This window comes from Orcinus orca, chromosome 4 (genome assembly GCF_937001465.1).
Source record: "Orcinus orca chromosome 4, mOrcOrc1.1, whole genome shotgun sequence".
NCBI classification, from domain to species: Eukaryota; Metazoa; Chordata; class Mammalia; order Artiodactyla; family Delphinidae; genus Orcinus; species Orcinus orca.
In genome coordinates, this window is record NC_064562.1 from 133,042,721 (window position 1) to 133,070,283 (window position 27,563).

Consider the following 27,563-nt stretch of genomic DNA (forward strand, 5'->3'; position numbering starts at 1 on the left):
ACAGGGGAAATAAAACAGCAAGCAATAATTCTCCCAATTTATGTGCTTTCCTTTTCAGTGTTATCTGTTACTACTTTACTTCTATAAATTCTTTCATGCACTTATTCATTCGACATATATTAGAATTCCCACTATAACCTAGGCACTATGCTAAATTATAGAGATAGAATGATGAACACATACAGTTTCAGGAGAAGCAAGGCTTGAAATTACAATAATTTGGTACATATAAAGATTTTTTTTCCTATCTCCATATCTCCCTTTTAATTATTTATTTGGCTGAGGTGGGATCTTTTCTTCTTCACATTAAGGTAATCCAGTCTGTCCCATCTTAAGAAATGAAAAAAGTCTCCCTGGCTTCTATTGACATTTCTAGAACCTACTCAATCTTTCTCCTTTCCCTGATAGCCAGGCTTCTTGAAAAAGTAATCTATACTGTCTCCTCATTCTTATCTTCTGTTAGAGCCTCAGTCTGCTGCAGTGGGGCTTTCATATTCACCCCTCCACTGAAACTACTTACTAAGCTCATTGCTGAATTTTTTTGTTGTCAAAACCAGTGCACACCCCTTGGCCCTTATTTTATGTCATTACAGCATTCCAGACTATTGACTCCTCCCTTTTTGAAATTTCTCCTTTTCTTTTCTTGACTTCATTCTTTCTTGATATTCCTCTTACTTCTCTGAATGTCCTTTTCAGGCTCTTGCACAGGCAACTCTTTCTCAACCAACACTTTATATTTTGAGGTTGCATCTTAAGAGCTCTTTTTATTCCACACAATTTATCTGGGCTATTTTTGCCATTCCCATGGCTTCAGTTTCCGTCTATGTGACTCTAAAATTTTAAGGTACAACCCAGATCTCTCTCCTACCAGGGACCTATTCCTTACCAAGTTGCTCTGTGTACATGTTCAATTGGCAGCTCAAACTCCACAAACTGGAAAGGACCTTGATGGTCCACTCAGCCTTGTTCTCTCTTCTTGTATGTCCTGGTATCAGTGAATGATACTGCCATCCTAGGAATCATTTTAAAGTCTTTCCTCTCCTTTATCCTTGGCTTTCCATTTTATCAACAAATCAATACAATTTTTACTCCTTAATATCACTTAAATATATCCCCTCTTCCTTTGTATTCCCAGATAATCACCATTTTTCACCTAGGTGACTGCAATAATCTCCTAAATGATTTTCCCCTCTCTATTCTCCCAGAATCCAGTTTATCCAGAGAATATCTTTATAAAATGCTAATTTGACCATATCCTGTCCTTGCCTATTAACATTCACTGATACCCTATTGCTATCAGCATAAAATTCCAGATTCCTTACCTCTCCTGTTCACCCCCATTTACTCTTCCTTCACCAGATGCTATCATCTCTCACATCTCTCTTTGTGCATCCTCTTTCCTCTGCATGGAAATCCCACCCCTCTTGCCATGCTTTTCCTGCCTAACATCCACTCAGCCTTTAAGAAGTGGCTCAGTGTCACCTCTCCAATAGGCCTGACTTGCCTATGTCCTTCCTCCTTGCCTGGGCTAACTTTCCTTCATATCAGTATCATCATCATAACCCTATTTCTTTACACTTATTGTATTGATTGTAATAGTCTGTTACCCTGTTTGTTTCTTCTACTCTTCTACTTTCAGATTTGAGGGTAGAGATGACGTAAAATGGATACATAGTATGAATGAAATAAGTTCATGTATTCTAATTAAAGCCCTTGTTGCCCCTTTAGAAGTGTCACTTTTTCCTACTCTGGTTACAGGATGTGAATATTGACTAGCTAACAGGTTGTTTGATAATGAACAGTACACCAATGCTGTATTTTTCTTAGATTTTTTATTGATGTATAGTTGATTTACAATATTGTGTTAGTTTCAGGTGTACAGCATAGTGATTCAGTTTTTTTTCAGATTATTTTCCATTATAGGTTATTACAAGATTTTGAATGTAATTCCCGGTGCTATACAGTAAATCCTTGTTGTTTATTTTATGTATAGTAGTTTGTATCTGTTAATCCCATACTCCAAATTTGTCCCTCCCACCCTCCCTCTCCCCTTTGGTAACCATAAATTTGTTTTCTATGTCTGAGTCTGTTTCTGTTTTGTATATAGACTCATTTGTATTATTTTTTAGATTCCACATATGTCATATCATGTAGTATTTGATACATGTCTGACTTACTTCACAAAGTATAATACATGTCTGACTTACTTCACTAAGTATAATCTTCTGTGTGAGGTGATACCTCATTGCAGTTTTGATTTGTATTTCTCTAATAATTAGCAGTGTTGAGCATCTTTTCATGAGCCTGTTGGCGATCTGTATGTCTTCTTTAGAAAAGTATCTATTTAGGTCTTCTCCCCATTTTTTGATTGGGTTGTTTGTTTTCTCAATATTGAGTTGTATGAGCTGTTTGTATATGTTAGATATTAACCCCTTTTTGGTCACATCATTTACAGATATTCTCCCATTCTCTAGATTGTCTTTTCATTTTGTTTATGGTTTCCTTTGCTATGCAAGAGCTTTTAAATTTGATAATGTCCCATTTGTTTATTTTTGCTTTTATTTATTTTCCTTGGGAGACTGATCTAAGAAAATACTGCTACAATATATATCAGAGAATGTTTTGCCTGTGTTTCTCCTAGGAGTTTTATGGTGTCATGTTTTACATTTATGTCTTTAAACCATTTTGAGTTTATTTTTGTATATGGTGTGAGGCAGTGTTCTACTTCATTGATTTACATGAGGCTGTCCAGCTTTTCCAACACCAATTGTTGAAGAGACTGTCTTTTCTCCATTTTATATTCTTGCTTCGTTTGTTGTAGAGGTGTGTGGGTTTATTTCTGGGTTTTCTGTTCTGTTCCATGCTGTTTTGATTACTGTAGCTTTGAGTATAGTCTGAAGTCTGGAAAGGTTATACCTCCAGCTTTGTTCTTTTTCTTCAGACTTGCTTTGGCAATTCTGGATCTTTTGTAGTTCCATATAAATTTTGGGATTATTTGTTCTAGTTCTATGAAAAATGTCATGGGTATTTTGATAAGGATTGCATTAAATCTGTAGATTGCTTTGGGTAGTATGGCCATTTTAACAATATTAATTCTTCCAATCCAAGAGCATAGGATATCTTTCCATTTCTTTGAATCATCTTCACTTTCCTTTATCAATGTTTTATAGTTCTCAGCATCTAGGTCCTTCACCTTCTTGGTCAAGTTTCCTTAGGTAGTTTTAGTTTTTCCTGTTTTTTTCCTTCTATTCCTAGATTTTTTTTGGCACAATTTTAAATGGGATTTTTTTAAAATTTTCTCTTCCTGATATATCATTATTAGTATAAAGAAATGCAACAGATATCTGTATATTAATCTTGTATCCTGCTACCTTGCTGAATTCATTTATTAGTTCTGATTGTTTTTTATGTGGAGACTTTAGGGTTCTCTGTACAGAGTATCATGTCATCTGCAAATAGAGACAGTTTAACCTCTTCCCTTCCAATTTTGCTACCTTTTATTTATTTTTTATCTTTCTATTTATTTATTTATTTTTCTTATCTGATTGCTGTGGCTAGAACTTCTAATACTATGTTGAATAGAAGTGGTGAGAGTGGGCCTTCTTGCTTTATTCCTGAATTTAGTGGGAAGGCTTTCAGCTTTTTACTGTTAAGTACTATGTTGGCTGTGGATTTGTCATAAATGGTTTTTATTATATTGAGATATGTTCCCTCTATACCCACTTTGGTGAGAGTTTTAATCATGAATGGGTGTTGAATTCTGTCAAATGCGTTTTCTGATCTGTTGAGATGATCGTGTGTCTTTTGTCTTTCCTTTTGTTAATGTGGTGTATCACACTGATTAATTTGTGTATGTTGAACCATCGTTGCAGCCCTGGAATGAATCCAACTTGATCATGATATATGATCCTTTTTGTGTATTGTTGGATTTGGTTTGCTAATATTTCGTTGAGGATTCTCACATTTATATTCATTAAAGATACTGGCCTATGATTTTCTTTTTTGGTAGTGTCTTTCTCTGGTTTTGGTATCAGGGTGATGGTGGCCTCATAGAATGAATTTGGGAGTGTTCCCTCCTCTTCAATTTTTTGGAATAGTTTGAGAAGGATAGGTATAAGTTTTTCTTTGTATGCTTGGTAGAATTCCCCAGTGAAGCTATCCAGTCCTGGACTTTTGTTTGCAGGGAGTTTTAAATTTTATTATTTTATTTTATTTATTTTATTTATTTATTTTGCGGTACATGGGCCTCTCACTGTTGCAGCCTCTCCCGTTGCAGAGCACAGGCTCTGGACACGCAGGCTCAGCGGCCATGGCTCACGGGCCCAGCCGCTCCACAGCATGTGGGATCTTCCCAGACCAGGGCATGAACCTGTGTCCCCTGCATCAGCAGGCGGACCCTCAACCACTGCACCACCAGGGAAGCCTTGCAGGGAGTTTTTTAAATTCCAGATTCTATTTCACGTCTAGTGATCAGTCTGTTCAGATTATCTGTTTCTTCTTGACTCAGTTTTGGCAGGCTGTATGTTTCTAGAAACTTGTCCAAATTAGACCAGGTTGTCTAATTTGTTGGCATATAGCTCTTCATACTATTCTCTTACAATTTTTTGTGTTTCTATGGTATCAGCTGTTATTTCTTCTTATTTGGTTTATTTGAGTCCTCTCTCTTCTTGGTAAGCCTGGCTAGAGGTTTGTTGATTTTGTTCATCTTTTCAAAAAAATAGCTCTTGGTTTTATTGATTTTTTCTATTTTTTAATCTCTATTTTATTTATTTCCTCTCTGATCTTTATTCTTTACTTCTTTCTGCTGACTTTAGGTTTTGTTTGTTCTTCTTTTTCTAATTCTTTTGGGTGGTAGGTTAGGTTGTTTATTTGAGTTTTTTCTTATTTCTTGAGGAAGGCCTGTATCTCTATGAACTTCCCTCTTAGAACTGCTTTTGTTTCATCCTGTAAATTTTGTAAGGTTGTGTTTTCATTTGTCTCAAGGTATTTTCTGATTCCTTTGATTTCATCATTGACTCATAGGTTTTTTTAGTAGCATGTTGTTTAGTCTCCATGTGTTCATTCTTTTCCTGTTTTTCTTTCTGTGGTTGATTTCTAGCTTTATGCCATTGTGGTCAGAAAAGATGCTTAAAATAATTTCTGTCCCCTTACATTTGTTGAGGCTTGTTTTGTGACCTAGTATGTGCTGTATCCTAGAGAATGTTCCATATGTGCTTGAAAAGAATGTATATTCTGTTTTTGCTTTTGGTTTTATTTTTTTGGATGTAGTGTCCTGTAGGTATGAATTAAGTCCAACTAGTCTGTTGTGTCATTTAGGACCTCTGTTGCCTTATTGATTTTCTGTCTGGATGATCTGTCCATGGATGTCAGTGAGGTGTTAAAGTCTCCTACTATTATTGTATTATTTCCCCCTTTATGTCTGTTAGTATTGTTTTATATATTCAGGTGCTCCTATATTGGTAGCACATATGTTAACAAGTATCCTCTTGTATGGATCCCTTTATCATTACATAATGCCCTTTTTGTCTTTCTTTATGGTCTTTGTTTTAAAGTCTTTTTTGTCTTGTATGAGTATTGCTACCCTCACTTTCTTGTTGTTTATGTTTGCATGAAATATCTTTTTCCATCCTCTCACTTTCAGTCTATGTGTGTGTCTTTTGCCCTGAAGTGAGTCTTTTGTAGGCAGTATATTCTAGGTTCTTGTTTTTGTTTATCTAATCTGCCACTCTATGTCTTTTGATCAGAGCATTTAGTTCATTGACATTTGAAGTAATTATTGATAGGTATGTACTTATTGCCATTTTAATCCTTGTTTTCTGGTTGTTTTTGTAGTTTTTCTTTATTTCTTTCTTTTTGTTTTTCCTTTTGTGGTTTGATGACTTTCTTTTGTAGTATGCTTAAGTTCCTTTCTTTTTTGGTTTTTGTGAATCTATTTTATGTTTTTGATTTGTGGTTACCATGTTGACCCGTATGTTGACCTGTAACTAAATCTACTTTCTTTAAATTAACAGTCATGTAAGTTCAAACAAGTCCTAAAAGATCTACATTTTTATTCTCCCTTCCCCCACATTTTGTGACTTTGAAGTACTATTTTACATCTTCATGCTTATCCTTTTACTATTAATTGCAGTTATAATCGTTTTTACAATTTTTTGATTGTTTTTTTTTTGTATGCACTGGTTTGTTTAAGTGATCTTCATTCCTTTTATGTATTTCCTTCATTCCTACTGTGATTTTCCCTCTTCTATAGATTTTTGCTTCTCTTCTATTTAGAGAAAACCCTTCAATATTTCTTTTAGGATAGGTTTAGTATTGCTGAATTCTTTTAGTTTTTGCTAAAAAACTGAGAAATTCTTTATCTCTCCTTCTATTCTAAATGATAATCTTGCTGAGTAAAGTATTCTAGATTGCAGGTTTTCCCCTTTCAGGACTTTGAATATATCACTCCTTTTTGGCCTGCAACGTTTCTGCAGAGAAATCAGCTGGTAGCTTTATGGGAATTCCCTTGTAACAGATTCTTTGTTTTGCTCTTGCTGCCATTAGAATCCTCTCTTTACCTTTTGTTATTTTAATTATGATATGTCTTGGTCTGGGTCTGTTTGGGTTCATCTATTTTGGGATCCTCTGCTTCCTGTACCTGTATATCTGTTTTCTTCTTTAGATTTGGGAAGTTTTCAGCCTTACTTTCTTCAAATACATTTTCAATCCTCTTCTCTTTCTCTTCTCCTTCTGGAACCCCTATTATGTGTAGATTGACACATTTTATATTATCCTGTAGATCTCATATGTTGCTTTCATTTCTTTTCATTTGTCTTTCTGTCTGCTGTTCTGGATCACTTATTCATTCTTCTGTGTCATTTAGTCTGCTATTCAGTGCCTCTAGATTGGTTTTCATCTCTACAATTAAATTGTCTATTTTTGATTGGTTCACATTTATAGTTTCTAGTTCCTTGTTACAGTGATCTGTGTTTCTGTCAATAATCCTTTTAAATTCAGTTAGCAGTTTTATTACCTCCTTTTTGATCTTGTTGTCTAGTACACTGGTAAGCTCTGTTTCATTTGTTCTTCAGGGGATTTCTTTGGTTTTTTTTAGTTGGAGTAGTTCCTCTCCATTTTCATTTTACTTAAGCTTCTCTGTCTCTATGAATTTAGGAAAAACAGTTATCTACTGTGGCCTTGAAGGAGTGTTTTTATGTGGGAGAGTCCCTGTGTACACTGTGCGTGTCTAATGTTTTTGGTGTGAGGACTGGTTTTGGTATGGATGCCAGCCATGCCTTTCCTCAGGGTGTGCTGGCTGTTACCTCTTGATAGGGGGAGTGGTTGGTGTCGTAGTGTCTAGAGCCTGTGTTGGATGTGAAGCGGGGCTTCCTCTCTGATCTGTAGCTGTTGTCACCCTGTCAGGGCCAGTGTCTGCTCCCCAGATGTTGAAGTAGAAGCCTTGAAGTTTGGGATTGATCAGGCTCTGTTGCCCTTGAGTGTGTGCCCTGCCTCAAAGGAGGTGATTGCTGAAGCAGTGAGGCCTGTGTGATCACTGAGAACCTATGCGCCATGTGTGTAGGCATCTGCAGTTCTGCTCAGAAGCAGCCCAGGGTCACATCTCTTTCTCTCTTGTGTTTGTCCCAGACCTAGTTAGTGCAAAGTGTTGTGAGGAGTAGGGTAGGGCTGGGGGTTGGGGTGTTGTGGCTGCAGGAATTGAGGTAGCTGTGCTGCTGTCTGAGATCTGGGCTGCCTCTGTGGCAGTTTTCTCCCAGGACCTGTCTACCCCAGATCTAGTGCTAAGCTGTGGTGTGGAGTAGGCGGTGCCAGGGAGCTCTCCATGGGAGAGGAGCTGCTCTGTACTCCTGAGTGTGCTGACAGTGGCTTCTGCCACCCCACTCAGACAATACCTCAGGCCCTCTGGGCTGTCTCTGTGTAGCTAGACGAGTTCTCTCCCAGGGCTCTCTGCCTGAGATTCAGCAGTTAGCTGCTAAGTGCTCTGTGGTGCTGTCCCTACATGTGTTAACAATGGCTACTGTGGCCCTACCTGCTGCCAGATGTGTGCACTGACAGTGGCCTTCATGGCTCCACCTGGATCATTCCCCAGGCGCCCTGGTCTGTCTCCATGTGACTAGACCGAGTCTTTGCCCACATCTCGTGCCAGGCTGTAGTGTGGAGTGAGCAGGGCTGGGATGTTTGCCCCTTTGGATTGGGAAGTGCGGTGAGGCAGCAGCTGCCAGTGCAAGGCTCTCTCCACCCTGACTGTTAGCAGCCAGCACATGTGCACTTCTTGTGAGTAGAGTCTAGGCTTCTCCAGCCCTATCTGTCTCAGTGGATTTCCCAGCAGGCAAGGGGGCTTGTCTCCTCCATGTAGGACCCTAGGACTGGGATTCCCAGATTGTGGCTCCACCTGGTCTCTCCCCAAGGCAAGGGTCCACCCATGTGGACCTTCTGTTCCTTACAGATCCCCCCAGGGGGCGCAGGTCCCAGCTTGATGCCTTTTTTTCCCAGTCCTACCTGATTACATGGAGATCTTTCTCGCAGCTTTGGTTGTACAGGAGTTCTTCTGCCAGTTTCCAGTTAATTTTCCATGAAAATTGTTTCACGTGTAGAAGTATTTTTGATGTGTTTGTGGGGGGAGGTGAACTCCTCGTCCTCCTACTCTGCCATCTTGATCCCTGCTCTACTTCACTGCTTTCTATTCTGACGCTAAGGTCATGGGTTTACCTTGTGTAGTATTTTGACTCCCTGCCTACTTTGCAGCCTAACTGAGGAGCATGCATTTGCAAGCTTTCCAAAAGAAAGTTAGTTGCAGATAATTGGCTCAAAAGCTATCTAGTTGGTAAAATACTACAAGAGACTTTGGCTCCTTGATGAAATGAAGTGAATTTTCATCTCAGAGTGAAAGAATGATGTTGCCAAAGTGCTACTTTTTAGGCTTGGCAGAAGTAATATTTCAGAAATAAAGAACATGTTACCAGTTTTAGGAAAAGCATCAATGGGCTTTGCTATACCTTTTATATAGCTTTACCTCCTTGCCACAGAGAATCACACTTAGTGGGGAGACTATCATGACTATATATACTCACTGTAGACAATTTTGAATATATAGCTAAGCACAAAGAGAAGTAAAAATTACTCAAGGTATCATCTCCGAAGGTAATCAGTGCTAGCATTTACATGTATGTGTTTATAGATATATATATGTATATATATGTATATACACACACCATTCATTTACAGTAAGTCCCCTACATACAAACCTTCAAGTTGTGAACTTTCAAAGATACGAATATGCGTTCATGTGTCCAGTCACGTAAGTTGGTGCTATTTGAGGAGGCACTGTTAGTTTTTGAGGCGCAGGACCTGAACATAGAACGGTACACAAAGTTTGCAGCAGCCGTTCAGAATGTAATCCAGTGCTACCATGTCATCTATGATGAGATAAAAAGAGCTACTACCCAGACATCACTGGATCGTTTTCTCAGGCGGGTAGATAGAATTGAATCCAGCAAGGAACCAGAACCTGTGCCATCCACATCAGGCGTGAGTGAAATTGCAGCTTGCCCTCCGTCTCCTGTTGCTGACGATCCCTCAGCTCTACCATCTCCCACCTCCTCTCCCTCCTCTAGTCAGTAACTCTTCTTGCCTGTTCACTCAGTGCCAGCCCCTGTATGCCAGCTGTTGTACTCTACTACTGTACTTTTTAAGGTACTATACTGTAAGATTAAAAATGTTTTCTTAATTTTTGTGTTTATTTTTTTTTAGGTATTATTCGTGTGGAAAGTATTATAAACCTATTACAGTACAGTACTGTATAGCCGATTGTGTTAGTTGGGTACCTAGGCTAACTTTATTGGACTTACGGACACTCTCTTGGAACAGAACTGGTTCATATGTAGGGGACTTACTGTGTATAAAATATACATTTTACACAGATAGATGGGTTCATACTATATATACTATTTCGTAAACACTTCAAAAATTAACAACTATTTAAAATTTTCTCATTTCATTAAATGTTCTCTATATCATTAAGAAATTTTTAAAAATTATATTAATGAACAGTCAATGCAGTAACTTAGAAAATGTAAAAAAGCATAAAGAAAAATTTAATCAAGGACTCATAATCCTACCAGCTGAACATAATTACTGTAATACTTATGTGTGATTCTTCTGGTTTTAAGTATATGTGTATGTACACACACATACATATATGTATATTTTCATGTATTCCATGTACATACATGTGTGTATATGTATGTATATACATCTTGTATGTATACGAATACATAAGTATGTATATGTGTATACTCACATATGTTTGTGTGTGTGTGGATACCTACACACATATTTTCATTTGATCAGATTTATATTTTAGAAGGCTTCATTTGGCACAAAATATAGAAAAGATCTGAGGCACACATCTGGAAGAGAAGGCTAATTAAATATTACTGTGATCTTGGTGAGAAATGAGGACTGAAAATAAGATGGTGAAAATGAGATTGGAGAAAAGATAACCACAGATATGTGGGAACACCCTGGTGCTATCAGAGACTAGAATAGCAAACAAGACGGTAGATGACAGCTGTACCAGATGGGTATGGTATTTCCCAAGGTCATCAGGGCACAGTATTCTCTTTTCAGCTAGCTCATCTATATGGGAGAACAACCTTTGAAATACAGATAAAGTCTCTAAATAACATCAGTCAATCAGACATTGAAATTTGCCCCCAATGAATGTTTCTACCCTTTTCAACAGGAATTTTCTTCTTAAATCAACTCACTGTTAAGGAAACAGATTAATTTAAATAGAATCACTCTCTTCAGTAACTTAAATTTCCTTTTACTATCTATTTTTTAATTCATTTCATTCTCCCCCCATCCATCCTTCTGTAACGGTTAAGTGGAATAAGCATAATTTATGGAGTTTAAAATGCAAATTCATTTTTGTCTCTAACTTTCACTGGGAGTTTTTCTTGTGCCTGTATAAAAACCTATGCAGTCCCATGATTTTTCTGACCATTCAAGTAATAAAATGTTCTACCGGGGCCTCCAAGTTGCACAATTCTCGGGGGTACCATTTGCATTGTAATCTTTGTAAATGAGTCTCCTGGAGCCCAGCTCCGATAAATTATAATGGGAATGGTACCGCTGGAGTTTTGCAACACGGCCTTGAGTCCTAGGGTCATTTGAATATCAAAATAATAGTTTTAATTTAGTATTTAGGTTTTGTGTAATATATTAAAGAATATTTTGCTCTTCTTCAGTTAAGACTTCTCCTCCCCACCCCACCTTCATCCCACGGCCTGGCTACAGGCATGCCAGCAGTCTTCCGGGAAGAGTATGCTATAAACCTTCTTGCTCAACTCCTAGTGTTGTACAGTTGGGAGGAGGGTGGAAAGGTGGCCCCTCTGATTGCCCTGGCCCTCAGCCTAACTCTCCACATGCAGCAGTGCCTCATCTTCAGTTGGTCACCCCAGTGCCCCTTGGCTTCTCCCTTGCAGCAGTTTTCCCAAAGTCCCTTTCTCCTAGGTCGTTGTCAACTCTCTCGGTGTCAACCATCCTGTTGGAGAGGATACCTTTTTAAGTGACCCCAGGCAGATATTTAGACCACTATTTTTCATCTAGTCCCTGGAATTCCCATACTTTTGACCCATTACTAGAGGAGAGTGCAGTACCTTCCTAGTCACCCACCTATGTCCTGCTGTCATAGGTGGCTTTTGCAGATACAGGTGAGGGTCAGACGTTATTACCTTGTGCCCATCAGTCAGGACTGGGATTACTGTGAAGCTAGTGAGGCACTCACCTTGAGTGCAGAATTAAAGAGAGTGCCAAAAACCTCAGCAGTCAAGGTAAACAATATTTTAATGAAATATTTTTAAAGTAAATATTAATGCAAAAAAGCATGATGAACAAGATATCAAAACTTTAAATAAAGACAGGATTAGTACAGGAGATGCTTACTGAGTTCTGTGACTGTCTTGAGGTGCATTGCAAACAAGCCTCATCATTGTTCCCCCATAGCACTTCTCTCTTTCCAATGAAGTATTCCTCAAAAAATTTTCTCGGGCTTCCCTGGTGGTGCAGTGATTGAGAGTCTGCCTGCCGATGCAGGGGACACGGGTTCGTGCCCAGGTCCGGGAAGATCCCACATGCCGCGGAGTGGCTGGGCCCGTGAGCCATGGCCGCTGAGCCTGCGCGTCCGGAGCCTGTGCTCTGCAACGGGAGAGGCCGCAACAGTGAGAGGCCCTCATACCGCCAAAAAAAAATTCTCAGTTGCCATCATTTTTTATATCTGTGTTGAAATTTAGTCTCTGTGTTCTAACAGCTCACTTTGAAATGTGTTTTTGTATATTGTTGCATCAGTCAAAATTTCCAGTTTAAATTATAGTTATCCATCTATCCATTCATTTAATGGGCTTTTGTATGAAGGAGAGTAAAAACAATCTTCAAATGCTAATGATTAATTCATTTTAAGAGATGATTAAAGCTAATGACTGTTAAATGGAAATGTTTACAGTTACAAAGGGAATACCAAATTGATCTGCCTCACCAAGTAGGCCGTGAGATAGATTTGTAAAATTAAAGGGATCTGCAATGCGTTCTACTTTCCTGTTAGAAATGTCCCATAAAACATTTTCATGTTACCAACTCCTCTATTCTGCTTATCTGTGTAGAGTTAGCCCTTGTGAGCTGTTTTGAAACAGCTCATTTCATGGTTTCTGATTGGTTTGTCAATGTAAATAGAGATCTTCAGAAGTAGAGTGATGAGCCTGATCTTGTTCAGAGAAAAATTAAGGGCCCTTCAAGCTAGTGGATTGTCAGTTCCTTTGTAAGGAGTGTTTTTATTACCCTTCAGCTGCCTTAGAGGTAGTTGTTAACAAAGGATTAACTCAAACTTTGTATCAAGGAGTACAGATATGTATGTCATTGTAGGCATTGAGATTTTTTTTTTTGAAATTTATTTTCAAAGCTTTTTTTTTTTTAAAGCTGATGGATTAAAGGGGTAATTTAATCAGTAAACATTTGTTATCTGTTTATTTAGCTTACTTCATACAGAGCAATTGGCTCCATTGATTTTGAGTGGTCAAAGACAATTCTCTAAAATCAATTCGGTCACCTTCAGCCTATTTGTGTAACCAGGTACAAATTAGTGAGTTTCCTTCTTGAGTCCAGCTGCAGTGTATTGTTCTGTAAAGTGTCCAGTTGTCTGCTCTAGTTGCCTTGGTCAATTGAATGACCCTGCTCCGTAAGCACAGCCTATAGTGCATTTGGCTTAATATATTAAATAAACTAAACTGTAACATGCTGGCCATAGAAGCTAGGACTTTATAGAACCATTCCTGCTTGGAAGAGCATAATTGGGGTTTGAATTAATTATAATCCAAAAAGTTGTCTTAGCCCAAGGCGTATGGCCTCTGAGACCCCAAATGCCAAAATCTTACTATGTAAAAATGATCCATATAATAAAAAAACAAACACATAAGTTGAATTGAATTTCACACCAGGATGTTTTCCTAAAATATACTGTCTAAAGGGTTCTTGCAAATCAGTTCCTGCTGCTATATAAATGGCCATATTTAAATCTAATCACAATATCCCTCCTGCAGTGAAAGGCTCATTTGTTCAAAAAATGATTTAGGGCCCAATGACACCAGGGAGTCTGTGATCCTGTTGCTGCATGTGAGCAGAAGGTCAGTGAAAATGAAGAATGAACACATACTATAAAGTCCACATTTCTAACAGAACATTTTGCAAAGAATAAAATGGGAATTCAAGAAACATGTACGTTTACTTAATATTTTTATTAACATTAGCACTGATATGAAAATATATTTCACGTATATAGTACAAACAGTAACCAAATAAATCCCATTTTAGCCCCTTCTAGTTTAAAAAGTAGAGTGGTACTGCAGCAGGCCTATCCCATTAGTGCTCAGTATTCCTGAAAAGCACTAATGGCATCTGCTGTAAGCACCTGAGGTGCTTTGCCTTCAGGCTTTCCTCTGGTCACAGAAATATGCTTAGCCCCTGCAAATATGGTATGCTGGAAGTGCCAGAGGATCAAGGCCACCAAGAGCAGCCCTCAACTAATAATGGACGGAGGTGGTAAATAAATATCTAAGCTTCCTTGCCCCTCAGGTAGGATGACCTTGAGATATATTCTATACAGTCTCCAAGAGGTCCCAGTGAAACTGAGCCTTGGTTGTTCATGGTAATAATCTGCTTATTAACTCACCCTTTATAACTTCCTACCTTTCCTTTCCCATCTCACTTCCCTACTCCTTTACCAGTGTTTCCTGGGATAGTCTCCCAAATAAGCTACAGTTGACCCTTGAACAACACAGGGTTAGGGGTGCAGACTCTCTGCACGGTCAAAAATTCACACATATAGCTTATATTGGCACTCTGTATTTGCAGTTCCTCCATATTCGCGGTTCCTCCATATCCCTGGTTCCACATCCACAGATTCAACCAACCTTGGATCATATAGCACTATAATATGTACTGTGGAGAAAGATCCATGTGTAAGTGGACCCACACAGTTCAAACTCATGTTGTTCAAGGGTCAACTGTAATTACACCCAAATTCTTGCATCAGAGTTTGCTCCTGAGGTATTCTAACAATCACCAGTACTGTTGAAGCTCCTCATCTTCATCCCCAATTTCAACTCTGTCTCTCCCCAACCAAGGCTAACTACTACTTCGATTTTCTTTAATGTTGTTTGAACTGACTAAATTTATTTCATACTATTCACATTCTTTTGCAGTTTTTTAAAACTAACCATTATGTTTCTAAGATTCATTCATGAGTTACTTCTGGATTTTTGCCATTATGCCAATGCTACTGTAAATATTTCTGCACATATCTCCTGGTACACATGTCAAGAGTTTACCTAGGAGCAAAACTGTTTAGTCATAGAATCTGCATTTTCATTTTTTTTAAAGTCACATTTCCTAGTAAAGACAGTAGATTTAATACATAAGTCCAATTTTATTTTCTTTCAAAACCCAACTAAAGCTTTTCAAAAATCCATAGAGATGGGGAAAAGAGAAGATGAGACAATATCAATGCAAGTTTTAAACCTGGAAAGTAGATGGTAAGTGGCGAATTACTTGGTAGAACTGAGAAAGCCAAATCTAGGATGGGGTGAGGGGCAGTGGATGGGAATCAGGGAACCAACTTAATTTATACTGCAGAATCTTCAAAAGACTCCATGATTGATACCTCTGGAAGATGGGATAAAGGGGGTTAGCTGAAATATAGTGAATTGATTGAAGAGATTAGAATATACATATAGATAGAATATATATATTACATATGTTATATCATATGTCCTATATATTGTTTTATTACATATATACTGTATATTATTATAATTAAATTGTTGTCTTAAAACTTTTCTCATGAAGAAGATATCAGCTTCAGACAGATTTACAATGAATTATAACAAACTTCTAAAGGAAAAATAGTTATTGATGAGGATGTGGCCTAAGGGAACTTTTACGTACACTGTTTTAGGGAAGGTAGATTGATATTTCACTTTGAAAAAGTATTCAGTATTATATTTCCCCGTTTTAAAATATACTTTAAAGTTTTTTTAATCCAGCTTTTATATGCATATTTTATCCTTCAGCAGCATATTTTTTCTTTGTCTCTTTCATATATTTTCTTATTTATTTGTTTGTTTGTTTTTATTTTTGTCTGCATTGGGCCTCCGTTGCTGCATGCAGCTTTCTCTAGTTGTGGTGAGCGGGGGCTACTCTTCATTGTGGCGCACATGCTTCTCATTGCAATGGCTTCTCTTGTTGTGGAACACGGGCTCAGTGGTTGTGGCTCGCAGGCTCTAGAGCGCAGGCTCAGTAGTTGTGGCGCATGGGCTTAGTTGCTCCACGGCATGTGGGATCTTCCCGGACCAGGGCTCGAATCCGTGTCCCCTGCATTGGCAGGCGGATTCTTAACCACTGCGCCACCAGGGAAGCCCCTCATACATTTTCTGAAATGTTTCTTTATCACTTAACTCTTCTACTAAGTATTTCATTTCTTCCATCACATTTTTAATTTCCAAGAGCTGTTTTTTTGGTTCTCTGTTTAATTTTTCATGGCATCCTGTTTTTTTTCCCAGAGATACATATATTCTCTTATATCTGAGTATATTAATTATAGATATATTCCTGTTTTGATTTTCGAGGTTTTATACTTCCCACATATATCTAAAATCATTTCATCTATTTGTTTTGCTCTCTATCTTTCATATTAGAGTTTTTTTCTCAAATGTCTCCTTGATTAAATGTTCATTTTTAGAGGCCTGGTGAGCTTGCCAACCGTGAACTCCCTGTAGAGTGACCTGGGTGGGCCATTTGTTGGGAAAAGTGCCATGTAGTTTTCTTTAGGTCTTTCCACATGGGCTGGTCAGCTCCCACAGAGAAGACTCTTCCAAAATCTTGTGTAGAAAGTCAGGGCTTGGGACTTCCCTGGTGGCACAGTGGTTAAGAATCTGCTTGCCAATGCAGGGGACATAGGTTTGAGCCCTGGTCTGGGAAGATCCCACATGCCTCGGAGCAACTAAGCCCGTGCACCACAACTACTGAGCCTGCATTCTAGAGCCCATGAGCCACAATTACTGAGCCCGCGTGCCGCAACTACTGAAGCCCACGTGCCTAGAGCCCGTGCTCCGCAACAAGAGAAGCCACTGCAATGAGAAGCCTGCACACCACAATGAAGAGTAGCCCCTGCTCACCGCAACTAGAGGAAGCCCGTGCACAGCAACAAAGACCCAACACAGCCAAAAATAAATAAATTAATTAATTAAAAAAAAAAAGAAAAAGAAAGTCAGGGCTTGGCTCCTAGTGTTCTAAAATGGGAATTGGGTGGGTCTCTCAATATTTAATAGGCACACATTCAATCAATCTTCCTGTTTCTTCATGTTTTTTGTATCTCAATTGTGTCTAGTATCCCTCAGTCAAGAGTTCTTCTGTTTACCCTCTCCGTAGAATAATTCTGCTGGCTGTGAGAGGCAATTACTCATGGGTGTAGTATAGAGAAGGCCATTTGGGAATTTATCTGCTTCTTTAAAAGCTTTCAGTCATGCCCTTCTTTCACTGTGGCTGCTGCACTTATCCATTTTCTTTTAAAATTTGGCAAAGAAATACTAAAAGATTCTCCAGTGGGTCATGGGGATACCAAACGTATTCCTTCCTCCTCCTATTGTGTAAGAGCAACCCTTCCTTCTGATACTCGGGGTTGATTACTCCTGCTAGGATGGTGACTTCTTGCCTTGTCTTGGTCTCTTGGGAAATAGAATTCCTAACTTGCTGAAGCCAGAGTTGAAGGAGTGGGAAGTGATGGCAAAACGGCAACGTCTACTTTTACTCTTTATTTCCCAGCACCGGATATTCTACCTATCGATGATAGAGTCTCATATAATGTTTATTAATAAGTATACTATACCCTGGAGACTGATCCCCACCCTTGCAGTGTATGCATACCTTTATTTCCTTAGGAGAAATTGATAAAGTGTATTTATTTGGCCAAATGGTCGCAGTAAAATCAGCTCTCATACAGATGAGGGTAAGTGTTCCTACGTCTAGGCCATGACAGAACACACTGGGCTGCCTACAAATGCCCACCACCCCCTTTCCATTCCAAATTGTTTGCTCTGCCTGGTAAGCAGTACCCTGGGTTAGTGCTGTGCAGGAACCCTGCCGTAGGGGACTGGATTCTATCATGGAATTGTCCTGGCATATAGATTATTAAGGGAAGGATATTATTGTAGGTGACAAATACAAACTGAAGTATTCGGTAATAACTTCACTCTTCTGTAATAGTTAAACAAATCTCCAATGGGGAATGACAGATATATACCCCAGGAAAAGAGTCTGTTTCTACAAGAAGTTAGTTTGGCCAGCTTGAAAATGGGAAAACAAACTTCGTGGGAAACGGTTCTTATGACTTAGGCAATCACAAATGAATGATTAACTGGCCGAAATCTCATTGATGATTATGACTGTATTGTATATCAAGCTTGATCAGGGGAAGTAAGAGAGCACTTAGGGGATTGTGCTGAAATAAGCAGATTGCAGCAAATGCTCTTTGGTTACCGTTGCAATAAAAAGCTCACTCACCTCAGCCTTTTTTTTTTCCCTTGCGTAAGAGATTAAAAAAAAAAAAAGATGATGGATTTCTGTTTAACTGGGATGTGTGGGAGTGATTTGGAGGAAGGAGGTTTGGATGGAGAAAGAGGAGTAGACAGCACACATTCGGATCATCCATGAGAAGGACTCCCAGCTCAGCTGCCTTTGATCTCCAGTGCCCTCTGAGATAGTAGAAGTGCATAGTGACTCTTCTCTCTGGACAGGATAATTAGGATGTGTGTTTGCAGGCCAAGAAAGATGGCACAGGTGAGATATACACTGTACTCGCCATTGATCTGTGGGCCACAGCTCACACAGGAAGGCCTGAGGTGGCCTCTCAGAGACAGGTGATTAGCCCATTGGGTCACTTCTCCTGTCACAGCACAGTAGTGACAAGAGCAGGGACTTTGAAGCCAGACCTGAGTTCATATTCTAGCTATGTCACTTGCAAGCTGTGTGCCTTTGAGTAGGTAACCTTTCTCTGCCTTGTTTTCATTTCTGAAAACTGGGGACAAAATTATCTACTTAATAAGATTGTTGTAAGGATAAAATGAGTTAATGTATGGAAAGGGCCTGGCACATCGTTGCTGCTCAATAAACGTTCACCTCCTTCCCTCCACTCTGCTAGAAGGCCTTTCTGTAACACCAAGAATTGTCCTCTGGTAATTCTATAGGAAAGGCCTCTTTAGTGTGAAATCATCTGCCAGTTGTGCCCAGGACACAGACTTCACAGCTCTTCAGAGCCCTCTAAGGGGCAGGGCTCAGGCCAGAAAGATACTTCACTTTACCTGCAGCAGGATGGTCCTGAGGACCTCCGCCCTTGCCAAGGTAGAGCTCTCTTTCTCTGCGTAGTTGGGACGGCCCCATCCTCATCTGGAGTTTACCCTGGGTTTTGAAGAGCCTGTAAACTAGAGCAGCTAGGAAGGCCTAGGGCTGAGCAGGAGATCAGCACCCCCCCTCAGATTTTGGCTTCTGATGAAAGCACCACTGGCTTCACCTCCTCTCCTAAATCTCCTTTGAAATGCTTGTGTCTCTGATAGACTTGGAACAGACTGCATGCTCAGGGATGCTTTTTTCCCAGGTCTTCTGCCAGGGCCTTCTTCAAAGCTGGACTGATCCCTTGGTTCTGGTAATGCACAGTGACTGTCAAGACTTGTGGGGCGGAAGCTGGCAGAAATCTTTGCCCTCCCAAATTGCTCCTGGATGTTGATCCAAGCCATCTGGACATATTTAGATGATAAATCAGAAAGAGCACCTTTGCCCTCTTCTCCCAGATCTAGAAACAATGGGGAGAATTATCGGTAAGCAGTATCCGTAAAATATGAAATGTCAGCTCTCCCTTTGCCCATCTCAGCCTATGACATGCCACATCCAATTTGTCTTTGTTCCAACTGTGAGAGGACTTAATTTCATCATCCTGGCCTTTGGCAGTTAAGTGTTCTCCAAAGATATGATCTATGCTAATCTTTCAAAGTCCTGCTTAAGCAATTGTAGATAATACAGGAGGAGAGGAAACCTTGGAAACCATCATGATTATCCTACTTCTGCCCTGCTGAAACTCAATCCAAACCCCCCATGTTTTGACTTCTCTCTTCCCTACATAGATGGAATATGTTGTGCTTTTGTTAAGATGAAAAATCCAAATAATTAGAGAGTGAACAAAGTTTCAGTGAGTTTGCTGTTTCAGATTTCTCTTGAATAAAACTGTTACTTTAATCATTAAATCATTGCTTAAATGGCTTTGTGTGGCGATATCTTATTTCTCTTTAACCTTGGGATTGTTAGCAGTTAGAAGAAAAGAGCAGTGTCTTAGATCGGTGGTTCTCAGACTTCAGCGTACATCAGAATAAAATGGAGGGCTAATAAAAAACTCAGATTGCTCAGCCTGACCCTCTGTAGGTCAGGCATAGGGCTCAAGAATTTGCATCAACAGGTGATGCTGATGCTGGTGGTCCAGGAACCACACTTTGAAAATTACTGATTTATATAATAAAAACCTGACCATTTGGAACCTTAGAGAGTGGAATTATTTTGTAATGCAAAGTATACCAGATTTGATATGGGTTCAGTTGGCAACTTTGCAAATTATAAAAGGTGAAACAACTGAGTCTCTCAGACTCAGTTTCATCATCTGATAATCAGGAATGAAAATAATGCCTGCATCACAGAATTGCTATAAAGGTGAGATAAGTTCATGTATGTGAAAGAGCTTGGTAAATGGCAAAACACAATCTAAGTTTAATTCATCCTAGATATACTTCTAATAGTCAACTTTTATCTTAAAAATGAAAGCTTTTATTTTAACTTCTGGGATAGAAGTCTTTCATTGTTACCATCATAATAACAGTGACAATAATATTGATAGAAGTCTGCTAGTCTACTCATTGCACTTTCTGTACTGGGCACTTAACACATTTTCTTTATGTCTTTCAAAAACCTCATAAAATCTACTTTATCATGTAAATTCTTTGCCTATCTAAAAGGAGTATACTGGACAGAATTTAAATTTTTCTTGAGGCCTCAGGGCAGGGCAGCCTCCTTGGGTGTGTGAGGCCCCTGTCTATATAAGCAATATGACTAAAAATGTATTACATGTGGTACACCCATACCATGGAATATTATTCAGAACTAAAAAGAAATGGGCTAGCAAGCCAAGAATAGACATGGAAGAAACTTAGCTGTATATTACTAAGTGGAAGAAACCAATTTGAAAAGGTTACATAGTATGGGATTCCAACCATGTGACATTCTGGAAAAGGCAAAACTGTGAAGACAGTAAAAAAAAAAAAAAAAAAATCAGTGGTTGCCAGGGGCTGAGGGAGGGGAGAGGGATGAATAGGTAGGACACACAGGGTTTTTAGGGCAGTGGAACTACTTTGTATGTTACCATAGTGATGGATACAAGCAGGGAGTATATGTGAAATCTCTGTATGTTCCTCTCAATTTTGCTGTGAAACTAAAATGCTCTAAAAAAATAGTCTTTAAATTGAAAAAAAAAGATAAGTGGTTGTCAGGTGTTGGGGGAGATGAATAGGCAGAGGACAGAGGACTTTTAGGGCAGTGAAATTACTGTTTGATACTGCAATGATAGATGCTTGTCATTATACATTTGTCCAAACCATAGAATGTACAACACCAAGAGTGAACCCTAATGTAAACTTTGGACTTTATGTGGCAATGATGTGTCAATGTTGGTTCATCACCTGTAACAAATGAACCACTCTGGTAAGGGAAGTTGATGGTGGGGGAGACTGTGCGTGGGTGGGTATGGGGGTATCTGGGAAGTCTGTACTTTCTGTTCAATTTTGCTGTGAACCCCAAACTGCTCTATTTCCTTTGCGTGTGTGTGCGTGTTTTATTGACGTATAGTTGCTGTATGGTGTTATATAAGTTACAGGTGTACAATATAGTGATTCACAATATTCAAAGGTTATACTTCATTTATAGTTATTATAAAATACTGGCTATATTACCCATGTTGTATATCCTTGTAGCCTATTTTATACCTAATAGTTTGCACCTCTTACTCCCCCACCCCTATAGTGCCTCTCCCCTACTCCCCACTGGTATCCAATAGTTGCTTCTCTTTGAGTCTGCTTCTTTTTTTGTTATATTCACTAGTTTGTTGTATTTTTTAGATTCCACATATAAGTGATAGCATACGGTATTTGTCTTTGTCTGACATTTCAGTCAGCATAATGCCTTCCAAGTCCATCCATGTTGCTGCAGATGGCAAAATTTCATTCTTTTTTATAGAGTAATATTCCATTGTATATGTGTGTGTATATATACGCACACCACATCTTCTTTATCCATTCATCCATTGATGGATGCTTAGGTTGCTTCCATATCTTAGCAATTATAAATAATGCTGCTGTGAACATTGGGGTGTGTGTATCTTTTTTTGAATTACTGTTTTTGTGTTTTTTTGGATATATACCCAGGAGTGGAATTGCTGGGTCATATGGTGGTTCTATTTTTAGTTTTTTGAGAAACCTTCATGCTGTTTTCACAGTGGCTGCACTAGTTTACATTCCCACCAACAGCATATGAGCGTTCTCTTTTCTCCACATCCTTGCCAACATTTGTTATTTGTTTTCTTTTTGATGATAGCCATTCTGACAGGTGTGAAGTGATATCTCATTGTGGTTTTGATTTGCATTTCCCTGGTGATTAGCAGTGTTGAGCATCTTTTCATGTGTCTGTTGGCCATCTGCATTTCCTCTTTCAAAAAATGTCTGTTTAGGTCTTCTGCCCATTTCTTAATCAGGTTGTTTGTTTTTTTTGATGTTGAGTTGTATGAGCCATTTATATATGCTGGATATTAATCCCTTATTGATCATATAATTTGCAAATACTTTCTCCCATTTAGTAGGTTGTCTTTTCATTTTGTTGATAGTTTCCTTTGCTGTGCCAAAGCTTTTAAGTAGGTCCCATTTGTTTTTTTTTGCTTTGATTTCCATTATTCTAGGAGATAGATCCAAAAAAATATTGCTGCGATTTATGTCAAAGAGTGTTCTGCTTATGTTTTCCTCTAGGTGTTTTATAGTATCCAGTCTTACATTTAGGTCTTTAATCCATTTTGAGTTTATTTTTATGTATGGTGTTAAAGAATATTCTAATTTCACTTTTTTTAACATGTAGCTGTCCAGTTTTCCCAACACCATTTATTGAAGAGACTGTCTTTCTCCCATTGGATAGTCTTGCCTCCTTTGTTGTTGATTAATTGACCATAGGTGCATGGGTTTATTTCTGGGCTTTCTATCCTGTTCCATTGACCTGTATGTTTGTTTTAGTGCCAGTACCATACTGTTTTGATGACTGCATCTTTGTAGTATAGTCTGAAGTCAGGGAGCCTGATTTCCTCCAGCTCTGTTTTTCTTTCTCAAGATTGCTTTGGCTATTTGGTGTCTTTTGTGTCACCATACAAATTTTAAGATTTTTTGTTCTAGTTCTGTGAGAAATGCCAATGGTAATTTGATAGGGGATGCCTTGAATCTATAGATTGCCTTGGGTAGAATAATCATTTTGACAATATTGATTCTTCCAATCCAAGAACATGGTATATCTTTCCATCTGTTTGTGTCAGCTTTGATTTCTTTCATTAGCACCTTATAGTTTTCTGTATACAGGTCTTTTGCCTCCTTAGGTAGGTTTATTCCTAGGTATTTTATTCCTTTGGATGCAGTGGTAAATGGGATTGTTTCCTTAATTTCTATTTCTTTTAGTTTGTTGTTAGTATATAGAAATGCAAAATATTTCTATGTATTAATTTTTTATCCTGCAGCTTTACTGAATTCATTGGTGAGCTCTAGTAGATTTCTGGTGGCATCTTTAGGATTTTCTATGTGTCGTATCATGTCATCTGCAAACAGTGACAGTTTTACTTCTTCCTTTCCAATTTGCATTTCTTTTATTTCTTTTATTGTATCGCTATAAACTTCCCTCTTAGACTGCTTTTGCTGCGTCCCATAGGTTTTGAATTGTTGCGTTTTCATTTTCATTTGTCTGTTGGTATTTTTTAAAAATTTATTTATTTTATATATTTTATTTTTGACTGTGTTGGGTCTTCATTGCTGTGCGCGGGCTTTCTCTAGTTGTGGTGAGTGGGGGCTACTCTTTGTTGCAGTGCATGGGCTTCTCATTGCGGTGGCTTCTCTTGTTGTGGCTCATGGGCTCTAGAGCACAGCCTCAGTAGTTGTGGCGCAGGGGTTTAGTTGCTCCACAGCATGTGGGATCTTCCCGGACCAGGGCTCAAACCCATGTCCCCTGCATTGGCAGGCGGATTCTTAACCAGTGTGTCACCATGGAAGCCCCCTCTCTTGGTATTTTTTAATTTCCTTTTTGATTTCTTTGATGCATTGCTTGTTTAGTGGCATATTGTTTAGCCTCCATGTGTCTGTGTTTTTTTTGCAGTTTTTTTTCTTGTAGTTGATTTCTAGTCTCATAGTGTTGTGATTGGAAAAGATGCTTGATAAGATTTCAATTTTCTTCAATTTTAACAAGGCTTGTTTTGTTGCCCAGCATGTGATCTATCCTGGAGAATGTTCCATGTGCACTTGGAAAGAGTGTGTATTCTGTTGCTTTTGGATGGAATGCTGTCTATATATCAGTTAAGTTCATTTGGTCTAATGTGTCATTTAAGGACTGTGCTTCCTTACTGATTTTCTGTCTGCATGATCTTTCCTTGATGTAAGTGGAGTATTAATGTCCCCTACTATTCTTGTGTTACTGTCAGTTTCTCCTTTATGTCCATTAATATTTGCCTTATATATTTGGGTGCTCCTCTCTTGGATGCATATGTATTTACAATTGTTCTATCTTCTTCTTGGATTGATCCCTTGATCATGATGTAGTGTCCTTTGTCTCTTGTAGCAGTCTTTATCTTAAAGTCTCTTTTGTCTGATATAAGTATTGCTACTCTGGCTTTCAGTTGATTTCCATTTGCATGGAATACCTTTTTCCATTCCCTCACTTTCAGTCTGTGTATGTCTCTAGATCTGAAGTGAGTCTCTTGTAGGCAACATGTATATGGGTCTTGCTTTTGTATCCATTCAGCCACTCTGTGTCTTTTGGTTGGAGTATTCAGTTCATTTACATTTAAGGTAATTATCTATATTTAGTCATTATTGCCTTTTTATCAATTGTTTTAGATTTGTTTTTGTAGGTCTTTTTTTCCCCTTATTTTCCTCTTCTCTTGGGATTTGATGACTATCTTCAGTGTTATTTTGGATTCCTTTTTCTTTTTTGTGTGCATATATAATTATAGATGTTTGATTTGTGTTTACTGTGAGGTTTTTGTATAGTAATCTCTCTCTCTCTCTCTCTCTCTCTCTCTCTCTCTCTATATATATATATATATATATATATACACATGATTGTTTTAAGTTGCTGATCTCTTAATTTCAAAGCAAGCTGGCTAAGAACAAAGCAACTAGTGAAAATGAAAGAGGTCTAGAGCCCGAGGCTTAGCATGTGTTCTTTTTTCTTCATTTTTACATCTTTATTGTAGTATAAGTGCTTTACAGTGTTGTGTTTGTTTCTGCTGTATAACAAAGTGAATCAGCTATATGTATACATATATCCCCAGGTTTCAGTTTTTTTTTTTTTAACATCAAATGCATTTTAAAACCCTGCATTTGTATTCTCCTCCCTTCATGATTACTGTTTTTGATATCATATTTTACATCTCATTGTTCTGTATATCCCTTAATTGCTTATTGTGGATATAGATGATTTTACTACTTTTGTCTTAACCTCCCTACTAGCTTTGTGTGTAGATGATTTCCTAGCTTTACTGTGTGTTTGCCTTTACCAGTGAGCTTTCTCATTTTGTAATTTTCTTGTTTCTAGTTGTGGCCTTTTCTTTTTCACCTATAAAATTTCCTTTAATTGGTTGTAGAGCTGGTTTGGTAGTTCTGAACTCTTTTAGCTTTTGCTTGTCTGTAAAGCTTTTGATTTCTTCCTCAAATTTGAAGGAGAACCTTGCTGGGTAGAGTATTCTTGGTTGTAGGTTTTCCCCTGTCATCACTTTAAATATATCATGCCACTCCCTTCTGGTCTGCAGAGTTTCTGCTGAAAAATCAGCTGATAGCCTTATGGGAGTTCCCTTTATGTTATTTGTTGGTTTTTTTTGTCCCTTGCTGCTTTTAATATTCTCTCCTTATCTTTAAATTTTGTCATTTTAATTATGTTGTGTGTTGCTCTATTCCTCTTCATGTTAATCCTGTATGGGACTCTCTGCGCTTTCTGGTTTTGGGCAACTGTTTCCATTCCCAGATTAGGGAAGTTTTCAGCTATTATGTCTTCTATATTCTCAGCACCTTTCTCTTTCTCTTCTCCTTGGAGTCCTATAATACAGACATCAGTGGGCTTGATGTTGTCCCAGAGGTCTCTTAAACTGTCCTCATTTCTCTTCATTCTTTTTTCTTTTTTCTGTTCAGTGGCAGTGATTTCCTCTACTCTGTCTTCCAACTTGCTGATGTGTTCCTCTGTATCATTTAGTCTACTGTTGATTCCTTCTAGTGTATTTTTCATTTCTATTATTGTATTCTTCACCTCTGTTTGGTTGTTCTTTATATTTTCTAACTCTTTGTTAAAAATTTCTAACTTCTTGCTCTGTGCATCCATTCTTCTCCCGAGTTCTTTGATCATCTTTACATCTGAACTCTTTCTTGGGTAGGTTGTCTGTCTCCACTTCACTTAGTTCTTCTTCTGGGGTTTTATCTTGTTCGTTCATCTGGAACATAGTCCTCTGCTGCCTCATTTTGTTTAAGTTGCTATTTATATTTTTATGTATGTGGTAGGTTAGTTATGTTTCTCAACCTTGGAGAAGTGGCCTTCTGTAGGAGATGCCCTATGCCTCACAACAGCACACTCCCCTCTTGTCACTCAAGCTATATGCTCTAGGGGTTCCCCCTAAGAGGGCTGTGTGGGTCCTTCTGTTTTGATGGGCTGACTATGTGGGTGGTCTTACAGGTTTGGGTGACCCCCAGCCTGGTTGGTTGCCAGGCCCTGCCTCATGTGGATGTTGCTGGCTGCTAGTTAGTGTGGCCTGGTCATAAGGCGGCTGGCTGCAGAACCCTAGGAGGCCCTGGGGCTAGTCCTGGCTCACTGGTGGGTGGAGTCTGGGTCCAGAAGACTCCAGGGCTGGTGCCAACTCATTGGTGGATAAAGCCAGGTCCTGGGGTTAGTGCCAGATTACTGGCAGGCAGAGCCAGGTCCTGAAGTTGCTGCAGGGCCCAGAAATCCTGGAGCTGGTGTCAGGTCACTGGGGCAGAGGCAGGGGTGGGGGGTGGGGGGCACCAGTTCCTGACACAGTTGGGTATGGGGTCTGGGGAAGCTTGTGCTGGCCTGCTAGTGGGCACAGCCAGGGCCTGGCTTGTCCCAGGGTGGGGTCTGGCCTGCTGTGGGTAGGCTGTGTCCACAGGTTGTGTGAGTGTGGTTTTCTTGTGTCTCATGTCTGCCCCCTGATGGTTGAGGCTGGTCTAGAGGCTAATACAGGCTTCCTGGAGGGCACGGTCAGTACCTGCCCACTGGTGGATGGAGCTGGGTCTTGGCCCTCTGATGGGCAGGGCCATGTGTAGGGGAGTGTCAAGAGATGGCTATGGGCTCAGGAAGTCTTTAGGAAGCCTGTCTGCTGATGGGTGGGGCTGTGTTCCTGCCCTGTTAGTTGTTTGACCTGAGGTGTCCAAGCACTGGTGCCCTAAAGGCTGTTGGGTAAGGCCAGGTTTTGGCACTAATGAGCTAGAGGGAGGATCCCAAAATGGCGGCCACCAGCAGGCAGGTCCGTGTGGTAGAAGGAGCTCCCCAGTGTGGCTGCCGCCAATGTCTGTGTCCCCAGGGTGAGCCTCAGCCACCCCTGCCTATCCGGGAGACTCTCCAAGACCAGCAGGTAGGTCTGGCCCTGGATCCTATCAAATTACTGCTTTTACCCTGGGTCCTGGTGT

At 39.2% G+C, this 27,563-nt stretch overlaps 1 long non-coding RNA gene across 30 annotated transcripts in view; it reads left to right on the forward strand.

Annotated features, from left to right (window-relative positions):
* LOC117199543 (uncharacterized) overlaps positions 1-27,563 on the forward strand; it is a 167,427-nt gene that overhangs the window by 34,948 nt on the left and 104,916 nt on the right. The window lies entirely within an intron of this gene.